This window comes from Mauremys reevesii, linkage group 3, assembly GCF_016161935.1.
Source record: "Mauremys reevesii isolate NIE-2019 linkage group 3, ASM1616193v1, whole genome shotgun sequence".
Classification (NCBI taxonomy): Eukaryota; Metazoa; Chordata; order Testudines; family Geoemydidae; genus Mauremys; species Mauremys reevesii.
In genome coordinates, this window is record NC_052625.1 from 75,336,645 (window position 1) to 75,363,584 (window position 26,940).

At 40.0% G+C, this 26,940-nt stretch overlaps 1 protein-coding gene across 2 annotated transcripts in view; it reads right to left on the reverse strand.

Annotated features, from left to right (window-relative positions):
* The window catches only part of CHRM3 (cholinergic receptor muscarinic 3), a 453,380-nt gene that overhangs the window by 309,526 nt on the left and 116,914 nt on the right, over positions 1-26,940 (reverse strand). For both annotated transcript variants that reach the window (XM_039528236.1, XM_039528235.1), the window contains exon 2: positions 17,967-18,190. The gene's annotated coding sequence lies outside the window, so the exon portion shown is untranslated. The remainder of the gene's footprint in view (positions 1-17,966; positions 18,191-26,940) is intronic.

The following is a 26,940-nucleotide window of genomic DNA, read 5'->3' on the forward strand; positions in this document are numbered from 1 at the left end:
AATGAAATGACCTTTGATTAGTTAATTTCAAGCATTCAGCAGTGATACAGACAACATTGGTGAGTTCTTTGATGTTCTTCCTCTAACAGTTAACTGATAACTATTTTCCAGGCACATCCAAGGAATATGGGTAACAAGACATGTTATTCACTCAACCAGTCATTCATTCATCCAGTGCTATTCCCAGTACCTGAGTATGTATCTGAACCAAAACATATATATTTGGCCACCTGATGCATCAGTTTTTATTCACCAAAATGTAACATCAAAGAAAATAAATATATGTAATTTTTATTCCAATAGGTCTGAGCCTGATTAAAATACTGGGGTTTTGAAAATTAAATAAATAATAATTGGAGATATACCAATCTCCTAGAGCTGGAAGGGACCTTGAAAGGTCATTGAGTCCAGCCCCCTGCCTTCACTAGCAGGACCAAGTACTGATTTTTGCCCCAGATCCCTAAATGGCCCCTTCAAGGATTGAACTCACAACCCTGGGTTTAGCAGGCCAAACCACTGAGCTATCGCTCCAGATGGTATCATTACTGACATTATATTTCTTTAATAATCTTGATACAGGAGGAGTGGGTGTTAAAATAAACTATGGGTACACTGCAACAAAGATACAGCAGATAAGAAGTTGCCAGCTATTGGTTGTGGAAATCCAAAAACACTGTGTGCCCATGTAAAGTGCTTAGCAACGTTTTTTATGAAAATGGTCTGCATTAGAAGCTTTTTTAAACTATTCAATCATTTTTTAAATCTCTGATGCTCTCTTGCTATTTATAAATAACATCTTCCATATTTTATATATATATGATAGATTTTCTAAATTCAATCCCAATTTATTAAAAACACATGGAAAATAGCATATATTGCTTCACACAGCAAGAAAGGAGAATGAATGAATTCATTAATTAACTTGTCCCACTGATAATGAACAAATCTGGAGCAGATTAAAGTTTTGGCCCATGTCACCAATTATTCATATAAGACCACTGCAGTTTTCTAGAAAGTAGCTTATGCCAGACTTTTGTGGAAACAAAAATTCACAAGAGCCTCAAAGGATGCATACTCAATACATGATTCTGTGGCTTCAAGGATTTCACACATTTTCTAACTGGTCCATATACAAAAAAACCTGCACTGCCACACACTGTGCAAATCTAAAAAATTCTCTGGAGGACAGAGTCTTTAAATCAACTGTACGATTACACTCTAACACGTATAGATAGCTATCTCGCCTTCTTAACAGTGAAAGCTAGAATATAGATATACTTCACTGAAAAAGCATTCCAAGAAAACTTTGTTACAAGTTACTTAGAAATAACTTCATAATTGGGTCTAAACATTGCATGTAGGTGAAGACAATGAGAAAAGTGCTCATATAAATTATGACAAAGATTGAAAATGTATGCATACCTATTGATAAAGTAAGTTGTAGGTATAGTACCATAAGTACTATAAAATGTATGTGTGTAAATATATATTTTAATTACCAATTACAGAATATGAAAAATGAGATGGAGAGGGAAAATAACAGATCACAATCTCTGATCCAGAGACGTGGCTTTTACTCACTATGTAAACCACAATTCATACTTACGGCACTATCAACAAATGTTAAATAATGGTACCATTATGAAAAATTATGCATACAAGGGTTGCGCGCGCGCGCACACACACAAATGCAATGTTTACCACACAGTATTATCAGAGATAACACAGGTTCAATTATCTCAGATACCTCTGTGCAGTAAATGTTTTCATTTTAATCATTGTATGCATTTTTTTTTTTACATATTCTCAGTAGTAGTAGTATTTATAGAGTCACAAGTGTCACTCCCTCCTTCCTCCACACACCTCCCCAGTTTTCAGGGAAGTGTTTATTTGACTAAAACTCAAAATTTTCTGTGGAAGAAGGCTCCATTTTCTGATAAGTTCTATCTATAAAGAATACAGTAAACTGCAACCTGAAAACAGACAGCTAGTGAGTTATGATTACTGCTTCTGAATGGCTAAGAATTGGGCAAATTCTATTATTTTGTTATCCTCTCTCCCCCTAAACCCTTAGTCTGACTTGGGTGCTTATATCAGCCCTCTGGTTCACCTTGTCTTTTAAACTATGTTAACTGTTTACGTAGGGACAGTGATTTTCTACATATTTGTGCAGCACCTAGCATACTACGGTCCCAGCCTTGTTGGCTTCTAGGCACGACCACAACACAAGTGTTAAAAAAAATCCTCCACCACCAAGAAATGAATGTTTTATCAATTTTAAATGTAAGTATACATATTTTAAAAAATGTTCTACAATATACAATTAACTTCAACCCTCAAGTCTATACAGTTTTAGCAATAAGATGAATTAACTGGAATGGATGATGTGTGACAATGTGTGGAAAAAGGGTCGCTGGCTGATCAAAGGGTAACTATCATTCAAGTTAGGTTTCCAGCACGAAATCAACTGCTGAGAGATTGAAGAGCGCAATATTGTATCACATTTTCTCTTTCCAAAAGAAAGGAATGTTAATAGAAAACGTGTAATGCGTTTTCAAAAAACCTGATTGTTCAGCTATATCTTCAGTATATATTATGTACTGTATGAAGCTGAATAATCACAGTGATTTAGCTAACAATGCTTTCCAAGTTATTGTTTCTTTTATCTGTCTAACTATAAAGGAAGAGGTGGCCACTGATTCAGAGCACTATCTTTTTTCCTCCTCAATGGCAATGTCTCTACTTTGTCATAATAATGCCTTAGTGATGGAAAAGAACTGGCCTATGTGAAGTCAAAGGAGTACATTTTTAACTGGGCCAAAGCTCCACTCAGTGTGATGAGTGTGAAGGGAGGAGTGGGATAAGGGAAGCCTGGTCTACACTAGGCGTTTAAACCGGTTTTAGGAGCGTAAAACCGATTTAACGCCACAACCGTCCACACTAGGAGGCACCTTATATCGATTTTTTTTTAATGTCTCTAAATTCTTTCTTCTGTCTCCTCCCTAACGGGAGTAACACTACTATCGGTAACATAACATATGATTAGAGGTTTAGTGTGGGCGCTCTGATCGCGCCATTGGCCTCCGGAGCTATCCACACCACACCAGTGACCGCTCTGGACGCAATCTCTGAACTCGGATGCAGTGGTCAGGTAGAAAGCCCCGCGAACTTTTGAATATTTCCTTCTTGTTGCCCAGTGTGGAGCTCCAATCAGCACGGGTGGCGCAGCAAAATAAAAAAAAAAAAAAAAAAAAAGCAGGCACGATGCGGACCATGCGGATGTAAGGCAGGCAATCCATTCTATCAGCTATCAGCGCTCCGATGAAGAAGAGAGAAATTTAAAAATCTCCTTTCCAGAAAAATCTCAGGGCAGCGCGCAGCGGCAGCAGCGTACTGCAGCGTGACAAAAGCATAAAAAAAATGGAAAGGATGACTGGGACTGGGGAACTGTTCCTGCAGCCTCTGCAGCAGCCCGAAAAGTCTCCTGCTCAAGGGCTGAGCTCATCTTCTACAGTGGCCAGCTTGTGTCAGGGTCAGTCAGGTGGGTCATAGGGGGTCAATCACAGCCCACCCCACCCCCACACCACCCCCACACCCCCAGAAGCCAATCTTTTACACTCTTTACTCTTGACTGATTGCTGCAGCAGCAGATGAGCAGCATGGCACAGCACTCACACACTGGTGCCCCTCCCTACATGCTGGCTGGCTGGCTCTGTGGCCACTGGTACTGGGTCCAGTCCACAGTCAGCCTCTTGGCACATGGGGCAGTGCAAAAGGACTGCAACTTGGCTGGACTTGTCGATCAAGGCAGATCAAGGTCGTCCTGGTCCTAATTTTTCTGGTAGTATGGGGTAGATGGTATGGTACTGTATGCGTCATATAACACATGGCTGGGCTCCTCCACAGCCCCACCCCTTCATGTGTGAAAGAAGAAGACAAGATTGCCTGATGCAGACCAGAGAGCTCTCCTCTCCTACACACTCCACACTCCTCTGTGTCTTGCTACATTATGAGCTAGCTGCTGCTTTCCACTCATATCTCACTAACAACTCTCTGTGTTCTTTCCTCTACTTTATTACTTCATCACACAAGTGGGGGGGGGGCTGAGGATGAATAGGAAGGAGGGGGAAGGGAAGAATGGAAATTCAAGGGCAGGTTGTTGTTGCTGCAGGAGCCTGTAATAAGCTCTGCATCTGATCTCTGCAGCATCTGCTCTCAGCAGCTCTGTACTCTCTGGTTCTCTGATTGCAGTCTTCTCTATTCTAGCTTGCCCATTTCTCTAGGGGGGACTGATTCTATTTTAGATACTAAAGGGAAGAGGGATTTTTCAGGGAGTTTCCAGCCTTTTTTTTTTGCCAGGCAGAGCAAGCAGCCAGGGCAGCAACATGACATGGAACATGTGCAGCAAGTGCAAAAGGTATGGTACATTATGGTATATTATATGGTATGGTATATGGTGCTATCTACAGTATGGCTGATATCTCTGCTAGCTAAAATGCAAAAGCTGCTGCCTGCTGCTGCCTGGCGCTGCTGAATCTCTGTCCATCTAGTCTACAAATCACACAAAAACAGGCTCAAAAAAAGCAATGGCTCCTCATCTGCCAGGGCAGGCCAGGGAAAAAAAATCAATGCTTGGCTGCGCTTTTGCTTGAAAATGGGAGGAGACGACATTTTGACAAACCCCCACCACCGATGATTATCCCCACCCCAGGCACAGGGATTGGGACCTGCCCCGGAAATGCGGGGAGGGGGGGGGAACGAGGGGATAGGGGGGGTGGGAACTATGGAGGGCACCGGCAGGAGCTAGCTACAGGCTCTGATAGACCAGGACCAGCACACACGTGTTTATGTGTGTTAGCCCCTTGGCGTTAATTTGTTTTTATGAGTCACCTCAGGCAGGCAGTAGTGGCCCTACAACACTGCACCATCTATTCCTTGCACAAGTTAGAGCAATTGAGGACTTGCTCTAATTTCCACCAGTGATACAAGAAACCTGAAGTCATCTGTCATTCCGCTCTGCCTCATCTATGATACCCTACTCCTCTCTATGCCAGAGGTGGTGAGGCTGGTCTTACCACCTCGGTCAGCTGTATACCAAATTTCCTCTCTACAAAGAAAATTCTTTGATGGCCATGTCCCAACAGAATACAGCCACTTTGCACCACGTAAGCAGCAGAAAACAGACATAATAGACCAGTATATATATATATATATATATACACATATATATATATATACACATATATATATATATATACATACACACACACACACACACACACACACACGGTGGTTTCCGTTGTCTAGCAAAAGTGGGCATTCATATGTTTAATGGCAGTTGCATGCATTTATATTTATTTTACTCAAAAGAATCAGCTACTGTACATGACCTCTCCCCTATATTCTGTTGATTATTCTGGAATGACATTCAAGAATATCCTGTGCAGCTACTGATATTCTCGTGGTTTTTACTATAAATAAGCAACTTACCTGAAATCAATACCCCTCAAAAAGTGTGCCTTCAGCTACACTCATGTGGATTTGGAGGCAGTAGGGTCATGTGTAGAGGATGAGAAGGAAATGGTGAAAAGCTAAAGCAGTATTTCTACTATAAAACATTAATATACACTTATGTTATTAAAGTGAAAGAAGGAAGACAACTAGAAAGTGATGCATTTACTCTTCCAGGGCTAACCATTACTAAGGTTCGAGAACAAAGTGCAATACAAGTGTCTCGGCATGCGCCTAGAGAGCAACTAGTATATTGTCATTGAATTGGGGTTAATTGACAATAAATGTCTAAATATCTGGGACACACTGAAAATATCAGCTCTACTGGAAAAAAGAGAACTTTTTTTTAACATTATATTGTAATATTATCTGCCTGGGAGAAATAAAGCTGAAACAGCCAGCTTCCTCATGGCAGTTCCTTCTTAATGCATGTCAACTTCAGCCATATGCACTTGGATTGAGACGTGCAGGGATGATTCAGATTCTGTTTTTAACTTTCTCACTAGGGTCACTCATTCTCCTCTTCTCTGCTATGTAGGGCACCCAAATTGGTGCAGCAAATACCCGCTACACACACTTACTGGGATTATGAAACTTGAAAAGGAGCTGGAATTCTCAGGAACAAGAAAAGAAGAAAAAAATAGAACCTTCAAAATCTATTTGAGTTACTGGATAAAACCTTATTGTATAAGGTGAGGTATACTGTCAGCCTATTGACAGTTTAAGAGAGAAAATGGGACAACAAAAAACTAAAGTACGTGCCAGGTGCACAAGTCTGAGATAACACTAAAACAAGTGCACAACAGTAGCTGGCAACTTTAGCTTCCTTGGTGCTTATTGACCACTGCCATAGAGAAGAGTCACATGTGCTTCCCAGACAGCACATCTTGCTAGGCTGGCCTGTAGGGAGTGGAATGCACTCAACTCCTATGGGTATTGAGTATCTCACTTCACTAAATGACTCTACCAGCTGATTAATGAATTTAATGAATAGCACTGATGGACTTCCTCAGCCAGAAAGTTAGTGGAAATATTAAGGAACTTGCAGGTGGAGGTTAAAGCTAATAAACATTAGGGGTTCTGATAGCACTGTAGATGACAGCTCTGCAGAAAAGACAATAAAAAATAAGGCGAGGCGGTCAATGTGAAAAAAAAAATCACAGATCAGACCAACATTATTTTACTTCATTCATGTGAATTTAAACATACAATGATCCTTATTGTCTACATTATAAGGGATGATTTAGTGAGTAAATGAAATATAAAGTGCAGCTTTACCAACATTAAATCTAGGTTGGTTATACACTAGCAATTCATGAGGCTGCCAGCTTAGAAAGATAGCTTTGGGGGAAAATTAAGAATTCAAGTCAGGGGACACAAGTAATAGAAAATGGCTCTGTCTCTTGGGGATAGGGAGCCATCTGGCTCATTTATAAGAATATTCTCTCCAATGGGTCAAAGAACAATGGAGATACTGGCTGCAGAATCAGCAACTTATTTCCTTTTCATTGCCAAAAGAATAGTACTGGAAGTGGCATCCTGAAAGTAGGATGGAAATCAGAGGAAATGAGGACAAAAAGGGATTGTTTACAGAATGTAAACATATTTCTCTTTCTAGGAAAACAGACAGCAAAATACCTAAACTAAAGAGCAATTTTGCTGTGAAGTTGTAAAAGTTGTAAAAGATATAAATTGGCTTTAAAGTTTAAAATAGGTTGAAGGTAAACAAATTTTTTGTCAATCGACAATAAATGCAAGCCTTCAAATTGCTTAAAAAAATTAACCTAACAGATGTTCTCACTTATTAAAACACATCTACAAAAAACACAATACTCAAATCACATTACTGATTTTATAAAACCCATATAACTAGATTTTTAAGAATGTATTTTTATTACATTTTCACACACATCTCATTTCAAGTTAACCCCGGGCAATGAGAAAAATCAGTATCCCCTCCCCCACAAAATTAACATAATGCTCTGCTGACCAAGATGTTGGCAGCCAAAACTTAATGTACTCCTCTGCACTATGCTATTATAGGGCCTTAGAATGTCCTATTTCAGGCATTAAAAATATATAGGGAGTATTTTTTCTACTAATATGATAAAAACAAGATAAGAAATTCTGATAGTGCAGTATGTACTGTTCTCTGCCCTGCCATGTGGTAATTTTATTAGCAGTAATTATGAGAATAAATTACATATAAAAACAATTAAAGTAAGATTAAAGATTTATCCTAAACCTATGAAAGCTATGACCTAAAAGCTAAACACTTAAACAACCTCATTAGGGCTAAATATTGAAGAAGCTTCCAAAAACAAGCAAGAGGATACTGCATATGAGATGATACTTACAATATAAACAACATTAGATAAGAGTCTGTCTGAAATGCATATGATTTCTGCTTTATTTTACAAAAAAATGTGGCTACTTCACACATTTATTAGGAAACTTTTTCTTTAAATATAGTCATTATTACATATGCTTTTATTATAGGTGGCGCAGAGGGATATGCACATAAATTAATTTTGCCCAATACTTTCAAGTATGAAACAATTTCAATTACAGCAGAACTCAGAATTACAACCACCAGAGTTACAAACTGACCAGTCAACCACACACTTCATTTGGAATCAGAAGTACACAACCAGGCAGAAGAAGAGACAACAACAACAAACTATATACAGTATGGTGTTAAACGTAAACTACTAAATAAAAAAATATAAACAGAAAGCAGCATTTTTCTTCTCCATAGTAAAGTTTCAAAGCTGTATTAAGTCAATGTTCAGTTGTAAACTTTTGAAAGAACCTTAACGTTTTATTCAGAATTACAAACATGTCAGAGTTATGAACAACCTCCATTCCTGCAGTGTTCATAACTCTGAGGTTCGACTGTACTTATAACTTTGCCAAACTTTAACTCTTTGGTGAGAAGATTTCTATACCTGGGGTCTGATTTTTTTGGAAAGTTTTAGCAAAAAATGGTTCAGATATTTCTAGGAGTTAAATTAGGGAAAATATGTTGTTTAGCCCTCATTAATTAATTGGTTGTAAGAAAGTTATTTTTAGCTCTAATGCTGCTACACTTTGGAACAAGTACTTGAAATTTGGCAATGGGGTCTGCCTGGTGTCAGGAATGTGCCTTTTGCTTTTTCTGTGAAAAACTTCCCAAATTTGTTCAAGTTACAAAATAAAATAAAATAAAATCCCTGTTTGGACAAGCTCAGGAGAGACTTGCTAGATTTTGGAGGCTTAACTGCTTAAAGATCTCATCTGTACTGAGCATGCTTCAGCCCCACACAGCTCCTACATTTGTCGCATACAGAGTGACTGAACAGGCTCCATCTAGGGGAAACAGGTCAGCAAGGTTTTCCCTGCAATTGCTGCTCCATAGAATCATAGAAGATTAGGGTTGGAAGTGACCTCAGGAGGTTGTCTAGTCCAACCCCCTGCTCAAAGCAGGACCAATAAATCATCCTAGTGAGGGCTTTGTCAAGATGGGCTTTAAAAAGCCACTAGACACCTGAACAGATAGCTAGAAGACTCTCTCTTGAGCTCTCAGTACTTCACTTCAGGGTGCCCAGTGAACAAGGAGGAGGAGGAGGAGGAGAAACTAATCTGAAAACACTGAGGTGTTAGGAATCGTGGGGGAGGGGTGTCTGGGGAGGAGATTGCAGGAGCCAGAGGGTGATGAGAAGCAGAAGGGGAAAATGGATCAGTAGCCAGAAGTGGGCAGAGGGAGCAGAAGGGGACTGGTGGGCAGCATGTATAGGTTTGAATGGGTTGGCTAGAGAGAGAGAGAGAGCATACCCCCCTCCAGAACCTGGAATTTAAGCCCTGAATATCAGCCACTCCTCTGCTGTCAGCAAATAACTGTGAAACCCACTGGCAAACTGTGTCTTGTCTTATCCTCTAGTGCCTGATCCACATATTCAACCTACTACTGCTACCAGTTAATCTGTTAGCTCAAATGGAAGAGTTTAGAGCTAAAAATCCAAATCCTATTGATGAATCAATCTGGGGCTCAACATAGTTGTATGTGATAGAAGTGCTGTTTGCTTGGATGTTGTTTTTTCCAGTTTGCTTTAAAAGAAAAAAGAAAAAAAGAAGAAGAAAGAAATGAGAAATTAAATCTCCCAAAACTATATAAAAAAAGAGAATGTGAAGGTTGTGAAGTCAAGCACTCAAAAGGACTGTGCAATCTTAATTCAGCCTCCCTTTCATGTATGCATTATGATGCAGCTTTTAACTACATGATCACATACTTTTTTTTTTTAAAACACAGGAACCCGGCCTCAACTAGTAAACGGGATAGTACCCTTTTCTGGTATCGTTTCCCCCAGTCCTTCAATGTTCCCTTCTGCCCGGGACATCCCAAATTCAGGTCTGAGGGAAAATGAATCCTACTGAAAAAAAAACTATACCACTTGAGTTAGGTGCCATGGGATCTTTGGTCATGGGTTTCAGATTTCATGGGATGTTTTGGTTCCTTCCCTGTGCCGATCCTGTCTTACAATGTGTCTACCTGCTGGCTAGCCCTGTAGCTGCTCAACAGGGAGCAAAACTTCTATCAACTTCTGAGGCAGACTTCAATTGCACCTTCTCCTACTCCCTTGTAATGTTGTCCTAATTATGATTCAGTACCTTCACTTTTAGTAGTATATAACTTTGTGATTAAACTGCCCTTCTGACTGACGTATCCAAGAAGCCCTCTTGATTTCCTTTCCTTGTGTCCTTCTACAATCCAAGGCTTACATGTATACGCTGGTGCAGCAGACCTGCTTGTAGGCTCACTTGCACTGCTGTCCAGAGACAGATGGAGTTTGACTGATGCTATTTGTGGGCAGCAACGAGTCAAAACTTGTGCAGAAGGGCTCAATCAGAGGCCTTATAGAAGATGGATGAGGGAAAGTTGGTAACGTCCAGGAATGCAGAGCATGCACGCACACATGTGCACATATGGATCCTTCCCTCCAATCTGATAGCTTCCTACTTATTTCAAACACATTCATCTCCTACAGGCCCAAATACCCTCTTTTCTCTCCCAGAACCTTTTATCACTTATCATTTGCATAGCACTGAACAAGCCTAACCACCCTTCTCTTTATAGTTATGAAACATAAACAGAGCTACGAACAAAAATTCTGAAATGGAGCTCCCATGCCATCCCAATCTCAACAATTGGAGAAGCTTATTGTGTAACAACAAGTATGTAGCATCACTTAATTGGTGCTTTCCTTAGACACCTACAATACTCAGGCAGAATAGGAGGAGTTATGGATGGAGTCAAAGCCTCCAAAGGTTTAGGGAAATGCAACTTTGAATATCAAAATACATGGGCCATGGGAATGGATCTAAAAATACTACATAATTGATTTCTTACTGATGAGAAAATGAAAGTGCTCTGAAACATGTCCTTTCTGAAGTAGTCTAGAAATTTATTTTCAGTGACTTTGAAAGACAACTGAACTAAGATTCTTAGTAAAATAGTAGTCTTTGCTAAAATACTGCAGAACAGATTTCTCTCTCACACTGAAACAGAAATAATTCCAGTTAGAGGTTAGAATGTGCAATATGAACAGAGGCACGTGTAATGGTTTACATGGGGAGACATCTCCCAGGAAAGCACCAGAGGATGCTGTGCATCAGGAGGTGGAATCGCTCTTGGTACTGTTTGATGTGCATGGGGATTACTCTGTGCAGTCCATTGGAACAGTCAGATGCTTCCCAGCCCCAAGGTCCAATGCAGGTGTCTCTATTTCTAACAGTTTTAAAGCAACAGGCACCTGCCTTTCAGGATCTATTGCTCTGTAAAGTTCATTGTCTTGTAGAAGAAGGCATTGTCACTACACCAGTAGAATGTACATTTTCCACAATGATCTTAATCAAAACAAGCCCTTGCACATATAGGTAGCAAAGCACCCAGATTTGAAAGAGATATGAGTGAATGTCACAAGTGCAGGTGCTTTCCAGCCTCATCAGACTATACTCTAATGGCTTGCAGCGGGACCAGGAACAAAATACAGTTGTGGCCATAACCCCAAGTAAGTTTGAATGCAACAGTAGGCACCCACAAGTACAAGATTAGAATATTGCATTCTGTACAATTAGATTGAGATTTTGAACCAGACAACATCATATTATTTGTTGGAATTTTTACATTATTACACAGTCTGTTCTGAATCTTACTCTTAGATTCATGGTGGTTGCAGTGGCATTTTAATTTGCATATCAAAGTGAGCCTTTAGGACAAAAATTGGGTGAAAGTCAGACACTACAGCCATCCAACATCTTGGCAGATGAAGGGAAACATGACAAAGTCAGACAGTCAGTCAATAGTGCTTGACAGTAGTGTGGGAAAAGAGCACTGTCATCTGTGAAGAGCAGATCCCAAATAACAAGCTGAGTCACATGCCTTTTGCACTGAAATAGTCTGATGTTGAACAAGCTGCCATCCAGCCTTTATTCAATTAGTATGCCAGACTGATTGTTTCCAAAAGCATACGTCATAGGTTTCATCCCCACTCTGGACTTTAGAGTACAGATATGAGGACCTGCATGTGAACCTCCTAAGCTTATTTACCGGCTTAGATCTGGTTTTGCTGCCACCATCCACATGTTTGAGTTATCTGGAAAACACTGTCTTCCCCCACAAAAAACCTTCCCTTCTCTGGGTAGCCTTGAGAGACTCCTCCACCAATTCCCTGGTGAACACTGATCCAAACCCCTTGGATCTTAACACAAGGAAGAATTACTCCTTCCCCCTCCCTTTTTCCCCCCACCAATCCCTGTTGAGTCCAGATCCAATCCCCTTGGATCTAAAAAACAGGGGGGAAAATCAATCAGGTTCTTAAAAAGAAGGCTTTTAATTAAAGAAAAGAAAGGTAAAAGAAAAAAAAAAACCTCTGGGAGATAGCATACAAGCTGATCTCACAGACAACAGATTTAAAGCACAGGATGTTCCCCTGGCCAAAACCTTAGTACACACAAGAATACCCAAATTTGATTATTCCCCTAATTGCACAAAGACAAGTTACAAAAGAAAATAAACATAAACCTATTTATTCTTTTCTAAAACTTACTACTCTGATAAGAGGCTGGTTCCTTGATCTTTTTTACTCCAGCTGAAACTGAAAACTGACTCTAAACAAAGGAAACTTCCCTCCTTCCTTTTGAAACGTCTTGTTCCCCCATTGGTTCCTCTGGTCAGGTGTCAGCTAGGCGAGGTGAACTTCTTAACCCTTTACAGGTAAAAGAGGCATTAACCCTTAACTATCTGTTTATGACAGCATACTTAAGAAGAATAGAGAAGAAGATGCCAAAACTGATAGGTGCTAAGATGTAGCCTTGCTTCATGCTAGTATCAATGCTAAATTTAGATGATGTTTCATTTTCATACTGGATAGTTGCCTTCATTCCCTCATGGAACACCTTAAATAGGGAGAGCACTTTTTGTGGACAGTCAATTTTCAACAGGTATAGGCCATTCCTGCTAACTCTGTCAAAGGCCTTTTGTAGGTCAATGAATGCTACATGGAAAGGTGCCTGTTGTTCACAGCATTTTTTTCGCAACAAGTGCATTGTGAAGGACATGTCAGTCATGGAGCATCTGGCTCCCGCACTAGCTCTCAGGATAAGCTATCTCAGCAAGGATTGAGTCTTTTCAGTAGGACTCTTGCAAGCACCTTGCTAGCCACTCTGAGCAGAGATATCCATCAGTAGTTGTTGCAGTCTGCTCTGTCCCCTTTATTTTTGTATAAAGTGATTATGTTTGCTTCTTTCAGACCTTGGGGGTTTCTTCCCAGTAGGCACAGAGAAGCAGCCTGTGAGCAACATCCAGGTATCTCCCTACCCTACCTTTAGGAGCTCTGGAGATATCTGATTGTTGCCTGCTCCTTTCCCCGGCGCAACCTCTTTGATAGCTTTCGCTACATCAGTGGCTCTTAAATTATTTATTATTTTGTGCCACATATGCATTGTGGGCCACAGGGGCTGGGTGGCAGGGCAGCAGCAGCTCAGACCCCAGTCCTGGACCCTGGACTCCCGCCATGCAGGGACTGCCTACTCCAGATCCCCAAACCTGCAGGCCCGTGCAGCAGCCCCGGATTCCTGATCCTGCCCCGCTGGGCAGCAGGGCAGCCCACAGCCCACCATGCCAGGCAGTTGGGAACCCAGATGCCGCCACATGGGCCGGCCTTTAGCACACAGCTGAACTGGGCCACAGCTGTGTGCTAATCGGGCGGCAGGTGGAGAACCGCTGCTCTACATCATCGAGAGTTGGTGTTTGGTCCAGCTCCTACATCGTTGGAAGCTGGAGAATGGCAACTAAGACAGTATCACAGATAAAGTCATCCTTTGAGTAGAGTTCTTAGTAATGCTCAGTCCATTGGTCAAGTTGTTCTTGCCTGTCAGTCAGGATGGTACCATCTTTTGTTTTCAGGTTTGCAGTCTTTTTACAAATTGGACCACATGCCTCTTTGATTCCATCATAGGTACCATGAAGTTGCCCTCTTTCAAAGCAGGTCTGAATCTTTTTTTGCATCGGTCTTGCCAATAGTTCTGGGCACATTCTCTGGTGGCTTTCTGGACCACAGCTGTAGCCTCTTTGAACTTAAGACTTCTGGACTTATTTGGTTGTTGAAGCAAAGTTAGGAGAGCTTGCCTTTTCTTTCCTATGAGTGGGAGCAGCAGATGTTCTGATGCTGCAAACCAGTCATTTTTTCTTTGTTGTTCCAGAGACATCCTTGGCAGCAACCAATGTCTTATTCTTGAAATTTTCCCACAAGGTGTCAGAATCAAGGGAATCAAGTTGATTCTTTTCAGAGACAAGCTCAAGCGCACATTGAAACTTTGCACATATGTCATAGTCCTTCATGTTAGTGATGCTGAGTTGAGATTTGCCTTTTGACATCACATGATGGATCCTTTTATGATGTAATTGGAGCTTGGCCCTGACAAGGGCATGGCCAGTGTTGCAACTGGCGCTATGCATTGATCAAGCATGCGGTACATTGCAAATGTTTCTGTGACAAATCAAAATGGGATCAAGTTGATGCCAGCGTCCTGAGCGAGGGTGCCTCCATGTGACCTTGCTGCCACTGCTGCCAGCAAAATAAGCATTCGAGTCTATCAGCTTACAAGAGGCGCAAAGCTCAAGGACACACTGGTCATTTTTGTTGATGCTACCTGTGCTGTGTTAGCCAATGATGTGTCCCCAATGTTTGCAGTGCTTACCCACATGGACACTGAAATCACCTAGTCTGTCCTTGGGGGACATTCTTGATGATTTGTTCCAGTTGAAAATAGAACTCACCTTTTTGCTGTTTGGAGTAGTCAAGTGTTGGCATGTAGATGGACGGAAGAGTCAGGGTTCCAGAGTCCATATTCACATCCAGCCACATGATCCTCTCATTGATAAATACCAGAGGGGTAAATGGACTTGACAGCAAACTGACACAGTATATCCTTGATTCATTTTCAGGTTTCCCAGACCAGGAGAAGTGTTAGTTTACTTCATATAGTAATCCAGTTTCAAAAGACTCATTTTTCTGAGGGCTGCAATATTGACTTCCAGTAGTTCTCTGGCAATTATGGCTGTTTTCCAAAGTTTCAGTTTAAGGCTGGTTAACATAGTGCAAACATTCCAACAAGCAATGATTAGTTTAGAGCCAGGAAAGAAGTTGGAAGGAAGCTTCTTTTAGCCCATCTTTTCTAGGACTTTCCATGAATTGGGGTTAGCAGGCCACCCCTGCATAGGGCTGCTTGGACATCTGAGCCACTGCCGAGTGCCTGGGTCCTTCCCCACCAGGCCGAGCAACCATCGAGCACAGACCTTTGATGTGTATGCCTAGGCAAAATAAAGAAGGAAGGGGTTGTCATAGGGCTTCCACCTTCTCTCTTGGCAGGGACTATAGAACTCCAATGGCAAGATGAAGATCAAGACAACTGGTACAGGCCTGCTGCAGCTTCTAGCTGGAACACCACTCTGAGCTGAAGGAAGCATCTGCCTTATCGCGTCTGCAACTGCACCTTTTCTAAATGGCTGTGGTCCCAGTAGTGTGGGTACCGTTGACCAACAGGATTCTGGCTCATCCGTTTTTCTGGGGACATTTCCTTCACCCAGGGGGTTTCACTACCCTCCCCTTGTGCGCCATTGGGGCTTGCCATGGGGAGACAGGTTTATTGATTGGCACTTGTCACTCACCGTTGAGTCACTGGCTGCACCATCTATGCATCCAGTGGTGAATCCTGGAGGAACCAGGCAGAGATCAATGTGAAAGTCAGACACACTAAACAAGAAAATCATGAAGAACCTTGGCACAGCAAAAAAAGCAAAACGCAGAGAAATGCCTTCAGACAGTCACAGCAGCAATAATATTTCCCTTTAAAATATCTATAAAAATGAGACCGCAACTTGAAAGCTGAAACAAACATGTTTTCTTGTCAGACAACGTTTTTGCTGCATGGGGATAAGTGATTAGAAATTCTCTTCTGTCCCCAACCTTATCCCATATGCCTGTCACATCTACTGAGCTGCATGGCTCTGATGCTGAGCTACTGGTATTAACAAGGCCAATGGCACCAGTTTTCAATACTGGCTGCTAGTGAGCTTACAAATAAATGGCCTTTAACTGACCCACCGAAGGACTGCTTGTAGGATAATCAATATTACTACACCACTTTTCCCACCCTTTAAAATAAGGCAATTGCTGAGGGTAGTAGTGTACCACGCCAGCCGCCACTTATGAATTAACTCATCCAGAAACGAATGAGCAGAGAACTGTTTCAAGGCTGGTGACATTAAAATGTAAAACACAGTTCACCACTCTTTTCATTATGTCCTATCTATTTAAAAATCTCTTAACAAAACAATTAGCGTAATTCAGTAAAATCTAAACCAACAAAGAAAGATGCTTTGGTTTAAATATAATGCTGTGTGTGGTCACAACTTTATCCCTGTGTAGTTATTATTCAAGATAGTTTTCTTGTACTACGCACAAAGGAATGTAACTTTATAACTATGTTTTATACAAAATAATAATATAAATTGTGTTCCTAATACATCCTTAACAAAACACTGAATTGTAACATTTTATCTTAAAGTGTTTTAATCAGGGCACAAAAAAATAGCCAGGATCTTTTCCTGGTACAAAAGTAGTTGCTCTCCTTCAGAGCACATTAATATAAATTTTATTACTATTAAATAGTAAATGAAGAGATTTACATCCTTGTCATTCAGACACAATTTGGTGGTGCTCTCTGTGAGTTCTTGCCATATCTCCTGTAAATATACATCTCTTCATACACTCCAAAGTTTTCTGGTTTGTTTGTTTGATTTGAGAGATTCCGCTTAATCAGGGACAGTCAACGCCTATCATTTTACAAACTTCTCAAACTATTTTGGAGTTTTGCAAAACTAGTTTGATTCATGAGCCATTTTGTTTGAAATCTTAAACCAGGTTATTTGTTTTCCAAAGACTGAGTCAGATTTAAGAACAAAACAAGATTTTTTTTTTTTTTAGCCAATGGGAAGCCTGTCTTGTATTAGAAATAAAACACTGCTCTCCAAAACTAAGCTCGTAACAAGAAATGCCTTACGTATTTTATTAAATGGCATTTCTTTTTTTTAAATTAGAATTTCTCTCTTCTCTCTCCCCTCCATTTTTCAAAGGCTATTTGTTTTTCACTCTTGGTTACTCAATACTAAGTGTATTTTTTTAACTGGAAAATTAAGCATGTCAATGCATAAATCACAGAAAGGCAAGATCTGAAAGACAATAAATCCAGAACACCTTTATAATCATAAAAAACAGAAGGACAGTCCTACATTAAGCCTAGTTCTCTATTGTAAACAATAACTAAGAAACATAAATATAAAATAAGGATCTGTCTTCTGTCTTAGGCATTTTTACAGTGTCTACTACTACAGTACCTAAGCATTATCATACCATTGAACACAGAAGTTCAGCAATCCAGAAATAAACCATGACCATGCAAAGAATAAAAATATCATCTTAAATTTGGAAATTATGAACCAAAACAAATTAATGCCTAGTAGTAAATAAACTACAGCACTGATTCAGTTATAATGTGCTCCGTTTTTCCCTCTTGTCAACATATAATTTAGATTCCATTATGTTCATGTAGATTTAAAAGTAGTAAAATAAATTTACCTAGTGCCAATCCTCACTTTCTCTAGGAGGGTTTTCAGCTTTTGAAAAAAATCTCAACTACGGTGATTTTATCCAGAGGAAAGTAGATGTGAATAGGGGAAAGAAAGAGAGAAACAAAGAAACTGACTGCGCCATAGTTTTTGTCTTAGATGGAGAGGATAGTATCACTTTGGTTTTAGCCAAAAACACTCTCAGAAAATTTCCTCTGTAACTACTCTTCATTGAAGGTGATGCTGACAAGTTTGTTGCCTATACTGACAGTTTAGTCATGCAACTTACCAATCACTGGAGAAGAGACAAAAGAGTTGAGGAGCTCACGTCTTTTTCTGAAGAAGCCATTGCAGCTGCCAAAAGTTACCAATAAACAGCAGAAAACAAAACTTAGATGTTGGAAAAGAAGCTCAACAATCTTGAAAAGGGTGGATGAAGCAAAAAAAGGCAAAATCATCAGGATTCTAGAGGCAGTTGTCTCCTCTGAAACCTGGCTTCTATAGGTGGGAGATCTAGAAGGTAAAAAGAAACATTTAAATTTGATTAATTATCTGGATCTTCATTCCAAGGTTTTCCAATAAAAATCAACATACACCAATTAATATCTACCTCTGTAACTGCTATGATCACAGTTAAAATGTAAATATTCCCTCACAGTTACCATGCTGTGGTATCTGAGATACTACAGTATTTCACTAGTCTATGCAGAGAAAGATTCAATGACTCCTCAGATACCAGGGTATATGGGAACTGTAATTATATTATATTTTTCCAGGCAAAACAATTTTTTATAATGGATTTTGTTTAGCCAAAACTTTCTTGTGGATGTAACTGTAACATTTGCAATTTTAATCCTAACTTCAAGCATTTTTGCTGAAGTTTATTTTTGTACATCCAGCGAAACTGAAGATTTTCCTGCCCAACGACCTGAAAGTATTTGATTCGCCAAAAGATGCTAAAGTTCTCCTTACTAAATCCAAGTATAACTCACTGAGGTCAGATATCTGAAAACTATCTAATCATAAACACGATGTTTACCCATAACAATTTCCAGTGCATTATTTCCCTAGTTGCTTGATTTTCTTTATTAGGCAATGTATGTGTGGGTGTATTCTCCTGCAAATTGTCAAATATAATTGGATTTCAAGGTGCAAATTGTAAGTACTATTTGTTATCTCCCTCTCATTTTCCATTATTTCCTGGCTGACTAATCTTAAAAGACTACGGTCAAAGTTTTCAGAAGGGCTCACTCAGAATCAGGAGGTTGATTTTCAGGAAAGAGCCCAGCTTCCACTTAAGCATCAGAATAAGTGGCCAGATTTCAGGCTAACTCAGCATGTTGGTTGCTGAATACTTTTGAAAATCTGACCCAAAATGAACATCCAAAGACAGAAAAATTATGTGGTTTTATTCAACAGCTTATAAACAACTGTAGTGTTGCATCTCAGTGATGGCTGTATTTCAGTAATGCATGAAATTATTTTTCTGTGGGTGTATATAATTTGATATAGTTTGTGAAGAGATTTCTGACCCTTTAGTAGGAAAAGATGCCAGATGTAAATGTAAGACACTATTGCAGAAGAGGGAAATGGAGGAAGGATTGGTCCTCCTAAATTCACCCAAAGAAAGGATCTTTTGAATGAACGGATGTTGTATCTCTTCAGTGTGTAGGGTCAGCTGCCTCCATGGTACAATCAAAACGCACCCTCATACTCCACAGAGACCTTCTATGGGTTTGGTGCTCCATATGTAGGGTAAGATGGGCAAGTCAGGGGAATGTTCTTCATTCCACCTCAATCTGGCACACAGCAGAAACTCACCTAAAAGTTAATACAGCCTCCATACTTTTGTAGTGGAATGCCTCTACAGAGTGGAACCCATCTATAGGAAAGGTCATAGAGGCAGATGCCACTGGGAACTCCTCTTCATGGCAAGAGCTACAAGGAGCCTAGAACTCTTGTGGTGCTCAAGTGTTTAATTAATGCTTTATGTATGCCTCTTGATAGCTCTTTGAATTAATATACTAGAGATTGCATACAGTGTTGGGGTGAAGGAGGGGAGATTGGTAATGGACATCCATGTAATAGTTAAATGCCAGGTAATTTCCTCATTAAATGAAGGTACAGAATTTGTCAACTATTCCCTCTACTGGCATTTGCCTGGAATGAGACAAACCACCACTACCATGAAAGGCTGAAACCTTGCGATTTCAATGGCTCAGTACTTATAACATATTTACAAAGGAATTCTGCTAGGTCATTGACCACTGACAAACCTGGAAGAAAATGAATCAATACTGTTCAACGTAATCACTCGTAAAATTTCACAGTGACTCACCAGTCACAAATAGCTTCCTGCTCATTTGGAAAAATAAGAGATGGCGGGAGAGGGCTGAATGAATGAACAAAATGGTCAATATACTTCTTTTTTCTGAATTGTTGGCTCTGAAGAGAATACAGAAGGGCTAAAGGTGGAGAGGACAGGAGCTCTTTGGTTGTGTGCAGTGAACATTACATATAGAAAAGAGTAAAGAGGAGAATGTGGGAGCTTGTAGAGAAAAAGTACAGGGAAGATGATGAGATCCTGATCCAGAGCAGTAATAGACTTATTTTACGGGCATATTTTCAGCGAGGTGGCCTACCTTTAGCAGGTACAAGCTGTGTCTGGAACACTGTGACCCCAAGAGCATCCAAGTACTAGAGGGCAAGGGGCTCCCTGGTATATAACAATGAGTCTCAGCTGGCCTGACCAGCTCAGTGCACCCCAACTCACTGTTGTCGTAATCTGTATCTAAAAGGGATCATGTAAGGTATCTTATGTGAACTGGTAACATGCTGGTTGTTAATGTTACTTTGTGGTGTACATACAGTGTACTGGAAATATGTTCTGAAAATGTGTTCAGCAGATAGGATCAAGGCACCCCACCATAGACAAAGGAATGCGGTTCCACCTGCTTGAATGCATCTCCATTGGAAATTGAGCAAGGAAAGACAATGGAAGTACATTTACATAAAGGTAAACACAGCCATCAAACTAGCGAGTGAGAGTGAGAGAGATAGCCACTTAGCTATCAGGACAGGGGAAGGAGACTGCAAAAATTAACAGGGCATCAGCTACCTGGTGAATACAGCAAGCTGAGGCCATAGGGCAGCTTCCTGACATTGAAAACAAAGATAAACTTTGAGGATATAAGCAAAGAGAGAAAGCCCTTTTGGTATCCTTCACCTGAGAAGACAAAGCTTTGGACTTTGTGTTGGATCGTGGCTAAGGAGTGACCAGCCATGCTGGAAGAAAAACTGGGGTGAGAAAACTACTCTGAACAAAATCTCTAGTTTGTTAAGTTAGGATTTAGTTTGAGAAGTGTATCTTTACTTGTGTGTGTTTGTAATCATTGCTAGCACTACTCCTTTTACTTGGCATCACTTAAATATCAGTTCTTTGTTAATAAATTTTATCTTGTTTTATTACACAACCACCTCAGTGAAGTATTTCAAACTGAAGAGTAAAAAAAAATAAACCTAACAGGCTGATGCTGTGTACTGTCTCTAAGGAAACAGCAAACTTGATAAGGTTTTGTGAGTGATACAGTGAGAGAGGTTGAGCACTGCAGGGGAGATGATCTTGGGGAGACTTGGGACTAGAGGAGCTGTTGGTGTCACACTGCAAGGAGTAAGCAGGCTGGTGGAAGCCAGGGTGATGTCATGGCTCTGAGCCAAAGCTGAGCAGCACAGAAGCACCCAAGTTTACAGGACAGGTAGTGACACAACACCTTACTGGTTTGGTTGAACCTCCAAAGCATCACAAACATTTGTACCTGCATTTAGTGGCAACAGTTCAGTTTTACCCTGAAATGTGATTACCTGACCACTTTGGACAATTAGCAGTACAATTAATTAGATTTGCACCCACAATTTGGGAGGTAGTGCTTCAGCCCAGCTGAAACTTTAGTCCTTAGGTACTTGTCGTCTCCTATTCTGCATTCAGAAATCAACTCTTCTGTTGTAATAGCCGAGACTGTATAATTAAAAAAATCAAAATAGAAACCAAATAATTGATTTTATTTTGACGTTGTTGAATAAAGCAACAAGCAGCAAAAACAGTCTAGATAAACATGCCCCAAAACATGTCCTGGAACAATAATAAAATTGAGGGATGTATCTCTTTCATCATCTGCATTCTTTTTTTTTCTTTTCTTTTTGCGTGTTTGTTAAATAGCTGCAATCTAGTTTGACTAGGAATGTTAAACTTTCATGCCACCATCCCAATCCTGCAAACATTTATGCACATAAGTAATTCCACTGACTTCTGTAGGGCTGCTCAGGCGTTTAAAGCTAAGCATGCATGTAGGTCTGAGAATGTAATGCTTTGTACTGTAAAACCGCATATTAATTTGAACTTTTGAAAATTGTTTCATCATTGTTCTCCATTTATATCTGCCGATACATAAACCTGAAATAATAATAATGGATTGATTTTTTTTTTTTTTTTAAAAACAACAAATTCCAAGAATCTGAATGTTCAGATCATGAACATTTGCCATCATGAATTGTAAGTGAAATCCAATTGAAAGCACATGGCCCAATCATGCAACCCTTACTTTGATTAAGGGTAGGACAATCAGACCCATCACTCGTAATTTAGAATTCTTCTCATTCTAAATTATAGACCCGAGTATCTAGACTGTGGTGGCCATCTTGCCACAATGGAGACATCATTACTGTGCCATTGGCAGGATGAGATTCATATGTACATTGTATTCAAATACAGCTAAATCTCTAGAACTTTAAATGTTATTTCATCACATACTTTATAAGTGCTTCTTATCAGACACACACAGTTGCAAATGTGATAAAACATGCCAGTAAAATTGAGGAATACTGTTATCAAGATGCTAAATAAGCCCCAAATTCTAGAACCACTGGACTTTAATAGAACAAAGATTTGGCCCCAGATAGCACTTGTACTTTCTAGGGAAGACTTCCAATTATCATGTTTGAGACTCCACCGATGCAGGGGCTGAAACCTCTTACAATAATGAAAGTAGGTGATTCATACAGGCTAGTACACGTGCCTCTTATAGACTGGTAGAGCAATATTGCCAGTTTCAGTAAAAGTTACATTAAACCTTGTGCTTTCAATAGGCAAAGAATAAGATGTACAACTTTTCCCATAATCCAGATAATGGGACAGATTCAGTCATTGATTGCAGTGAAGCTACAACAGGGATGAATTTGAACCAATGCCCGTAATATGCTAAACCCCATAGCATTATATGCCCCAGAGAAAATGCATTCAAATTACTGTTAAAAATGAGCAGCTAAAGATAATTTAATGGAGAGATGATAATTTTAAGTAGTTATTTCTGAGCTCTAACGACACTACATATCAAGCTTAATGGGGGGGAGTACAACAGAACCTCCAGCAAAAACTAGAAAAAGGAATATCATCTTTAATATGAAAAATCACTGAACCAATCACAAAGAGCATGAAGAAGCCAGCTCTGAAAACACTTATGCACATACTTAGCTTTATGCACATGAGTAGTTCCATTCGCTTCAGAAGACCTATTAATATGCATAAAGTTATGCACATATGTAAGTGTTTGTAGAATTGGGCCCTACGTGCCCCTTTGGTTGGATTCTCAGCAGAAAGGGCAAAGACTGAACAGACAAAGACTGAACTAATTTCTCACCCTTACAAGTCTTCAGGACAGTGTTGATGCACATTGGCTTGGGAACACTTCACCCTTCAGATATCCCTTGACAAAAATCACAACAGAGACAGCCAACCATTCCAAAAACACTGCTGACAAACACCCAGAAAGACAGGCAAAGCCACAGTCCCTTTTGATTTTATTCATTCATTTTCTTCAATGAAAATTTAGATCAATGTCACATAGACCTTATATATATATATCAATCAAAAAGATCTCATAGGGAAAAGAGCATTGATGGAGCAATGAGACACATGCCACAGTTAACTATGGAAGTCGCAACTTATAAACTATTGGCTAACAAGGAACCCCTTCCCAAATTACCCAGCAAGGCCATCACAGTGTAGAATTACCTCAGAACCTATGGCTAAAAGCCAGAGTCCCAACCCATTCTCCTGACTATGCTTGGGACCCAAGCGCAAGCAGCCTCTTGGGTTACAGGGACCTAACTTCAAACCCTTTCTTAACTCACCAGCCACAATGAAACCCATCAAAGCTGCAACAAATATAATGTAAATCCCTAAACCAGACCTGAGCGATACCAGGTGGAAGGTGAAAAAACACAGTCACCATATGACAAAAAATCCCTTCCAGAACCCAAATAAAATATGCTGATGAGCAGCGCCTCTGGCTTTCTAAGAAATCCAGCATACTAAGTGAGGATGTTGCTAGAATAGAGCCAGAATGTCTGTAGGCCAGTACTGGGCAGAAACAACTCCTCTTTTTTCCTCTCTGCCTCTGCAGATGGGACCCACTCAGTCACTCTGTCCTGACCCAAATCATCCAACGGCAGCAGGAGTGGCAGGAGTGTGTGGGATAGGCTCAGAGCTCAGATATTGTTACAGCCAAGCCACTCACCACTCTCTCTCCTCACCCCAGAAAGATGAGAGATGGGAGACCAGCAGGAGCCTGGTGTTGTGTGTGTATGTATATGAAAAGGAGGGTGATACATGTGTCCCCATCAACTGGGACAGTTCAGCTTGGAAAAGAGACAACTATGGAGGGCTACGCTAGAGATCTATAAAATCATTAGTGGTGTGAAGAAAGTAAGTGTTATTTAGCCCTTCACATAACACAAGAACTGGGGATCACCCAATGAGTCTGATAGGCATCAAGTTTAAAAACAAACAAAAGGAATACGTTCTTCACACAGTGCACAGTTGACCTGTGGAACTCATTGCCAGGGGATGTTGTGAAGACCAAAAGTATAACTGGGTTAAAAAAAGAATTAAGTTCATGGAGGATAGAGTCCATCAGTGGCTATTAGACAAGATGTTCAGGGATGCATCTCATGCTTTCAGTGTCCCTAAGCCTCTGACTTCCAGATGCTGGGACTGGACAACAGGGGATGCATCACTCAATAACTGCTCTATTCTGTTAATTCCCTCTGAAGCATCTGGCATTGGCCACTATCAGAAGACAGAATACTGAGCTAGATGGACCATCGGTTGTACCCAGTACAGATGTTCTTATGTAAGACTGCAACTTAAAGCTGCATTTTCTACTCAACTAAAAAGACTGTAAAAACCTCTGGGACTTTTATCGAATGAAATTAACGTCTTTGAAATACTTCACATAGGAGTCTGTATCTGTACCAATTTTGGCTGTAATCTGCTCAGATATCCTCAACTAATTTAACTTTTTCTGGTCATGAGAGACAATCAAGAGAAACCCAGATTTCACTCAGCACCATTATGGAACCAGTACACTAGAACAATGTTAGAAAAAACGTGGCTTCTGAAGATTCCATCCACTTGCTCAAAAGATGGTCTTATGGTTCTGGAACTAGCCTATCATTCAGGATGAGTTCTAGTCTAAAAATTGATCCATCACACGTGCTTTCTGTGTAACTTTGGGCAAATCACTGAACCTCTCTCTACCTGAATTCCCTACCTGTAAAATGGGGTAGATGTGTGTGAGATTACTGTAAAACATGCATCATTTAAGAGGATCTTCACTACTATGGTGCCCAAGTAGATCAGACTGATCCCAGAGTAGCCAGAAATACTCTGTTTACAATAATTTTTAAAAGAAAAATGGAGTTTTATTCAAACAAGGCTTGTAATTAAAAGAAAATGCCTGGCTTCTGCCACAGGAGATTGTACAAAGGTTGGAAATGTGAAAAAGTCAGTTATTTTTACATATTTTTATTGCTTCATCTCTAAGTGTTCTGAACAATTTGAAACGTGTAAAAGGGTTTGTTTGGCACATGTGGGCCAGAGATCATACAAAACCATGTTTTCCTTTTTCTATTGGCAAAATATTTCACTGTGAATTTTCCCTTCTTTATCACTGTATGAGAATAATTACATTTGCTGATCACAGATGGCTGTGAGAGGCTCATTTGACTACTTAGAATTGCTTCATGCTCCCTAAAAGGCAATTAAAATAAAAGTTGTGTAAAGACTGCCTTTATCTCATCAAATGCACAGATGATTCATCCCCATTTTATTACTCTTGATTTCCAACCATATAAACCAGGATTGTGGAAATAAAAGTCCTACCACCATGTCTTTGCAGTGCGGGGTGGGGGTTGGGGGTGGAGAGGTGGAGGGAAGCAGCAATATGGGGAGGAGGCAGGAGGGGATATTTTTCTACCTGTTCCACTATAAAGTCATAGATGAACTAGTGAACCACCTTTGTATTTCCCAGGCTTTGCCAGAATTCCACAGAGAAAATACTCATCTCTAGGGAACAGAGAGCCAAGATAGAATGTAGCTATACTCTGTGGTTCCTCTTCAGCAGCTTATGGTATCTCTGGGTGTCTCTGTAGAACCCTGGCCCACAACCAATGCATACGGGTTGAATGAAATCACAAGTAAGAATTTATAAAAAATACAACTGAGGGAAATGAATTTCTTTCACAATCAAAAGCAATTGGCAACTGAAAAATAAAAGGGTTGGTTCTGAGTTGGCTCTTACTGGTGTAAAGTCAGTAACTTCAGTGGAGTTCCTCCTGATTTACACCAGCATGAGCAGATTCAGGTCTAAAACTCTATATAGTTTTTAGAAAGCCTCTTTTCTGGCCATCAGTAATATAAAGAGTTCTCTTCTGATGGCTGAAAATAATCAGTCACCCCCATTTTTACCTTTATTATTGACCTTGCATGTTTTTTCTTGTATTATGCTTTTCTTCAACATTCAGAAACACAGCAAATCAGTTTCCTTCTGTTCTTGGAAGCATCCAGGACTAACAATATTGTTTGAAAGCCAAAAATAATGATCTGCAGCACATGAGAGTGAGGATTTAGCCTCACAACTATAGGATAACAGATGCAGCTTTCCTTAGTTCTACTTTTTAATGCTACACTTTATATTTATTTTATATTTTGAACCCTCTACTTTTAATGGAAGGTTGATGGTGGTGGAGGGATTTTTTGTATTTTTTTAATTATTGGATTATCTAGTGCATTGCAGTTCACTCTACTTATTAATCTGTGTCAGTAAAACTTGTATGTCCAGTTACTCTTGTTTCCTCTACTCATATTTTAGTTTTACCTTACACAATATTGCCCTGTGTAAAGAAGTAGAAGGAAGTTATTGAAAAGG